The sequence below is a fragment of the Charadrius vociferus genome, unplaced genomic scaffold (assembly GCF_000708025.1).
Source record: "Charadrius vociferus isolate BGI_N301 unplaced genomic scaffold, ASM70802v2 scaffold115, whole genome shotgun sequence".
NCBI classification, from domain to species: Eukaryota; Metazoa; Chordata; class Aves; order Charadriiformes; family Charadriidae; genus Charadrius; species Charadrius vociferus.
Window position 1 is genome coordinate 3,628,425 of NW_009648636.1, and position 7,444 is coordinate 3,635,868.

Consider the following 7,444-nt stretch of genomic DNA (forward strand, 5'->3'; position numbering starts at 1 on the left):
AAAGGCAACATGTTTTAGATGATCCTTCATTTTGATATAGCACAAAAAAATGTGACATAATCTGTGTATTAAATGGGAGAAATGAAGATGTCTACATGAAATAGGAGTTCTAATTTGGTTATCTGTTACTTTGAAAACTCTGTTAATGCTAATTAAATTCACATTATGGTTTTTGCATTAACACTGACAATTACCTCACTACTTAGTATTGTTATGTTTATTATACCTTAAAGAACAGAAAATCAGAAAACCATCACTCCTTTTTCTCTTGAGGCTAAAAAGCAGGTTTAAGTCCACAGGCAGAAGAACAAACCCTCCTTGTAATTCCTCCTGCCTTCTGCCGCCTCCAGATGATGCTCAGACATCAAACCCAACATGTGCAACATACGCTTGCTAAAAATGCTGGTTGCTACACTGTACGTTTACATGTATATACATATGTGTATTTAAGGTTGCAAAGACAAGTATTAACTTAGGAGACATCAGAATTAAAATTTGGAAGTACAGCCCTAATCTGCTCCTTTCTCCACATATATTCTGAAGCAACGCACAATGAACTAAGGGACTTTTCCCTGAGACCTCAGTGTCACTCTGTGCACAAATGAATAACGTAAACTAATGAGCAGCTATTGAATATGTTGTTTTCTCCTCCTTGCTCAATGTCATCACCCCATTTAAATCCTGATTTGAAGACAGGATGATTAATTTCCTTGTTTACTCTTCAGTAATACTCATCACTACAGTGTCCTAGTGCTTCAGACATCGATCCACATTTCCTCAGCACCTATGTAATGTAAGAGGGCCTTGACTGCGTGCTTAAGTAGAGAACTAGATAACAAAAAAAAGAAAATTATAACTAATTTATAGAGCACTAATTTGAGAGTTTTTAATCCTGATTTTTCAGAACAATTGGTGATAAATAAAACTTCCTAAGTTTATAATATAGGCTCCCGTATCGGCTGCAGTTACAAGTGCTCTAATGTCATCACTCAGATGTATCATCTGACCATAATCAGACTGTATCATCTCACACTATCCTCCCAGAAATAATAAATACAGTTATCTAATATCTGTGAGATTTGCCTGTTTTATTTAAGAATTTGTTTAGTTTCAGTCTAAAAGTTTTGGAATAAGAAAAAAGGAAATCAGTTAATTGGGACGGCATTCAACAGCCTCAAGTAAAACATCATCTCCTTTTGCTAGTAATTTGCTTGCTGTCCTCTGCCTCAGTCACCACACATTTTTCCCCTAACGTGACAAGTCACTTTCATTCATCTCTAGAAACTGTTTCCTGCGTAATGAATCAGTCAGTGATCTTATGAGATCAGTAGTGCCTAATCCCCAGCCTGTGTTCCTTGCCTCACTTGCCATCACCCCAAATCTGCAAACTGCAATTACCCGTCCCAATCTATAATCTCAATTTCATTTGATTACTTAGTCCAAACGACCATTTGGATAGAAAAATTGTACCTCCTCTACCCATACGCCAACGTTTTAATGCGGTTGATAAGAGCAGCTGTAAGGGTCTACGTTACCCACGGACTCTTTTTCACAGGGATTCTCCATGAGCTGGAACCCCATATGGAATTTATTTCAGTGCATGCAGTAAATGTTTATGCATTTGGGTATGATGAAGTGGTGCATATTTTGCTAAATTTCAGTGGACAAACACAATGATTGTACAGGCTACTCTGGAGCCCAAGTATTTGAAAGTATGCTTGCAAAAATTTCAAAGTTTAAATTATTGCATATTGATTTAAATATCTAAGTAAGTAATTACCAATGTCTGGAAGGTTTGCTTCTTACTCTGTGCGAGAATGTTTTCATTTTGTCATCTATATTGCAGAAATGGACAGAGGTGGATGGAATATGTTGATAGTGACAAAGCAACAGGGTTGCAAAGAGACAGTCGGTCAACTTTGGTAGAGTAGTTCTACTGTCTTCAGATGATTCAGGCCAGTTCAGTAAGAGGAAGAGCATCCCCCATTTAAATTTTGGAAGACTTCATCATGTGCATTATTTATGAGTTAACACACACTGAAAAAAAAAAATCAGGCAAAGTTCCAGGAAACAAATCAGTTTGAAGGTGAATATAATGAAACTGCTGAACTACTTCATAAAGGACTTCTGTCTTCAAATATCTGGGTTATTTTTCATAGCTATTTACTTAAGAATCAAAACCTGTATGTACATTAAAGCAAATATAGAAACAGCCCTTCAACAAACAGTGAATCATGTGCAGGAGTTCAGCCTAAAAAAGGCAACTCCACAAGGAGCCACTAGAGTATAAGAAATTTCACTTATTTGTAAATTCATGAGAAATATAGTTAGTCAAATCCCGACAATGAATTATGAATGGTTCTGAGCAAAGGGGGGAAATTGTACATACTGTACAACTGACGAAGAACATTTTGGCATCCAAATACTGAAAAAAACCCCCAAACCTGAATACAAAATGAATAGTAAATGACAATATGAAAACATTTTTCTATCTCAAAGCTGCCAATCTAGTGGTGAAGTATGTAGTTTGAAAATGCTGTTCTTTATTTACATAAAGAATGAAATGCTAGAGGTATGAATTATGTCATCTGTTTGTCTCTGGTGTTTCTGAGTTGCCGCCCCATCTTTTGGTTAGTAATATCTGTTTCTCTAAACAGCTATTTTTAAAGAGAAAAATTTGCCATTAGCTACATTTTTTGAGTACAAAAAACCAGCAGTGTGGCTATAGTATTAGATAACAGCAAAAAAGAGCTGGCGACGCAACGTGCCAAAGGTCAAACTCTCAAAGTGGAGTTGCAGACTTGCTACTCCTACTTCTGCATACTTCTGACATGTGTCTCACATCCATCATTTCTGATTCCTGGAAGCTGCCAGTCTACCCACTCTATGTCAAGTTGATTACATATAGAATCATATACACTAAGAGCAGGAGCTTGAATTGACAACTATTATGATTTTCCTTTCAGCAAGCTGAATTCCTTTCAGGATTTTCAGATAGACTACATTGGTATGAAGCGAAAGAATTGCCTGATCTAAAATTTTAACACAATTCAACATGAAATATGGCAAATGTGTTGTTTCACTTGTATTCTCTCACAAGCACAGGTTTTCCCTATATCCTAAAAGCTTATTAAACCAAATCTTTCTCCCTTTTCCCTGTTTCAAAATCTTACTGTTAGGACTCTGGCATAAAAAGATTTTGCAAATCCATGGCAACCTGATTTTTAATCTGCACAACCAAAAATAAGTGCGCACGCGTGGCTTCCTCCCCCTCCCCCCGGTCATATGCTCTGCTGACACATTCAGCGTTCGGAGGGTGAGGGATTAGTCACTGGAGCAACAAGGGAAAACTAAGGATTCCTTACAAAAGAAGGGCCTTCAAACCATGTGTCTGCTACTCATCACTCCCTCCACGTGAGAATTCAAAAATACTCGGCATGTTTTATGGCAAGTTGCCTTTTTTAAAATCAAATGATAATAATGGGACCTCACTGACAGCTGCTCTGTGGTTTGGAATATGAATACTAGTCCCAGCGGAGGCCGATTAGAGGCCAAAGTGCAGATGGAATGGGGAGAGGTGGAAGGTTATTAGCTTGAGACATGTGTCTCCAAAATGTATCTTACAGATCTTCACCACATAGCAATGCTGTCATATTTACATCACTTTTTAAGTTTTGGTTGAGCACTCTTTAAAATAGGATATATATAAAAATATCGATTACATAGTCATTATACACATGATATACCTGAAATAGCATTTAACAATCTTTAGGAAAGGTTATGAATCATAATCATAATGAAAACTTTATGAATATTATGTATTATAATTAGGCATCACATTAATCCCATGAAGAGGAAAATCTTTAGACCAATTTTTTTTCTTTCGTTCATAAATTACTTTCGTATTTACCCAAAGCATGCACTGTTACCAAATCTCACTTTTTCTATTGTAGCGTTTGCTATTCAGGAACAAATACTGACAACTACCAGTACTAATTAGCCAACTAATTATACTGCATGGACAGTCCAGGAATAGATATGCACTACCGTCCCAGCAGCATCAGGTATTGTACAGAGAACGTGTGGAAGCTGCTGGGAGTCGCTATCAAGACTGGGAAACAGGATATGTTATGAGATCATCAGGAATCATTTCTATTGTTTCATTGTCTGATACAGCAGATATGCAAAGCAGCCCATTTCTTACCCATCCTAGCAGAACACAGTTCCTTTACTAAGATTAAAAGGAAGCTGAGTACCTCTCTGTTTGGGCTGAGCCCCTTTTAGGATGACAACATATAGTATATGCTACCATATAATTTTTAGTGGCAGCTGTGTACTGTCTAAGGATTTACACACCATTGGCACTGTACAAGGAGAGGTCTGATAAAATCTCACGTCATGTTACTTAGTTTTACTTTTTCCTTTTAAAGATACCTGATATAGAGTAAATATATACAAATTTATTCTTAAAAGAACGTTTTAATTAAGCACTTGACATTTGGGAAATACATGAGTTATAGGTGCTTTGAAATTTCAACTTGTGTATCTGTCTGTACATGTACGATGACATCTTTTCACGGATTATTTGACAGATTTTGCACTCATTTTGCACACACCATGTACACAAGGACAACATCACTAAAAGCTCTAAAGCTATTCCAAATTTTTCTTCTTCAAATATTTGAAGTCCTAACTTATTTGTTACTGAAATGGAATCTTTTTAATACATTTTTTGCATGAGTTTTTGCAGTGTTTTATCCTGATATTCAGTAAAAGCTTTTACATCCAGAGAAACATTCTTTTATCACTCTGAACTTGCCAAGAGGTCCCTGCAGCACTCAGAAAATGATCGATACTGTAGAAAACATCAGACACATCCAGTTTCCTTTTTCTCCTTAAAGCATTAGCACATAGCATATGTAACTTGATGCTCAGAAACTTTGCATAATGTCATGACCCCTGACAGTTCAGCGTCATATCTGGCAACTTTCAAAGCTATATGAATGGCTACTTGAGTGGGAGGAGAAGACAAATATTAGTAGATTAATAGCAATATCTTTTTTCTCTAAATAGAATTCAATGCAAGTTTGGCAAAAGAAATATACGTTGGTAAGTATTAGAGACACCTGAGTAGAGCCAGTTACTGTGTACAGCAGGCACTGTCAATGCAACTAATTTAATCACTGGAACTAACTCAAGAAAAAAATCAGTTAATTGTGGTCTTATATAAGGAGTGACGTCAGTCCATGTCTCAGTACTGGAAAATAATGCAGCCTTATGGGGCTTTTAAATCTAGCAGCTGGCAGACTGTGATGTTGACAAGGAGAAAGACTAGAAGCAAGAGCTGTTTTATTTTTAAAGTCAGAATTCTGTGTTCAAAGTCAGGAGAGATCTAATATTTTTTCTTTTTCCTTTTCTTTGCCTTCTGCCAGTTTGGAATTTGCACGGAGGCAATTGTTCTAGGTTCAGGTGTGGCAACTCTGGAACCCAAGCAATTTAAATTTTATTATTATAATTTCTTTCAAGTTGCAGATATGAAATTGTGATAATTCTGATACAAAACACTAATACAAGCACAAATCACTGTGAATGCAGCATTTATCATAATGCTTTTCCTCAAAGGAATATTCGAGAAAAATGTAAGTAGTCCTTATTTCTTTACACTGCTTTTGGAAAATGTTCTGTGGTGATCTTTTCCATTACACAAATTGCTCTGTTATGTGAAATGGTCAGTCACTTGGCACGCATTCTGGATACAGGGTGTGGAATGTGCTGGGCTGGGAGACCAGCAAATGTACTGGTCCAGCGATCTCACTTCTGTGATCATGCGGAATGGTTGATGTACTTGCTGGGTCAGTGATGGTGGGAAGAAGAGCAAATAGCAAAGAAGAAAGATGTGGCTACAATATAATTGATCTAATATTTTATTTCATGGTGATGACACCAAAGCTACTCATTGTTTATATGTTACCTGAGTGATCTCAAAGAGATCTTCACAGAGAAAAGAAAGCATTATGCCCTCTTACAGGTAGGAAAATCCAAGTTCAGCAAACTGAAAGAACCAGGACACATTTACCCAGTAGGCTACTGGCAGAGCTAGCACAGAACCCAGTTTCCAGCCCTACTGCACTATTGAACTGTGTTACCTTTTTTGGCGAAGAAGAAAAAAATAGACACATACAGATATACTTGGATTAATTGGATTGGATGTCAATTAATTTCAGCACAGTTTAATTCTTGATTCTGACAGAGCACTGACTCATCAGAGTCTGGAAATTGTGGCTGAACTGCTGGGAGTGACACCTAACAATTCTTTACTCTCATTTCTGTACACGGGACTTCTGTAACATCAGGCTGTGGGCACTGAAGACATCCAGTAACTCCCAGGATTTAAAACTAAGCCATCATGTTGAGCTCTAAATAATTTGATGGGGCAAAATATTTCTCTATCTCCTTTTGTAGCCTTCCTTCAAGGGCACAGACTTGTTTTTCCACTTATAAAAAATTTATTGTTCTCCTTTAAGCAGTGAATTGCAAGAAACAAAATTTTACTGGGCACTTCAATAAACCACTTTGGCTTTGCAGACATGTAATGAATGAGTAATAAATGCTCCTTGAAGGATCAGAGCAATTGCCAGTGAATGAGATTACATGCCACATCCTGCTGCTGTCTGTCTTGGCAGCGCTCACACATAGGAATGTTAGAGGAAGATGTTAGAATTATATTACTAGGGACATATACATTTCTAAATACAACTGTTATCTCCTAAAAAACAACATCTGCATTTCAGGTTCTACACCTCTCAAAATGTAGCATTTCAAAGACAAGAGCATGAGCAAGCATAGTATTCCTATGTGAGGAAATTAAATTTTACTTAATTTTCTGCATTCATATTTTTGAAAAAGGTTTAAACACCGCTTATATATTATCCTCAAGGAATATCAGTCTATGAATTCCTTTCTTTGAGAAATATGTTCATTTCTGTGCAAATGTTACAGAGAATGCAGAATGCCTAATAGTTTATCATTGAGATAAATAAGCGGAAGAGCTCTTTCCTTTCTCATTCCTAAGTGTAAGCAAGTATATTCCTCTGTGCCATAAATCATAAATATATAAGAAGTCCAACAATTTTCCGATAAAATATGCCTCCTTTGGATTTAATGTATAAGATAAAAGCATTCTATCCTAAGACAATGACAACGACAACGCTTCTATCACAGCGAGTGACTGAGCTACACAAACCAAGGGCAGCTGTAACTTGTGCTGCCAACAACTTACGCAGCTTTTCTTACCTTCTCATTGTGCTGTTCAGGAAAAAATGCATACAGGTAGTTACCATGGTAATTCCTGCATCACATGATAATCATAAGCTGATGCAGAGATACAGAGCATCTTCTTAAAGAAGCATGCATAGATGCACATAGATAACAGGCCATCAATTTT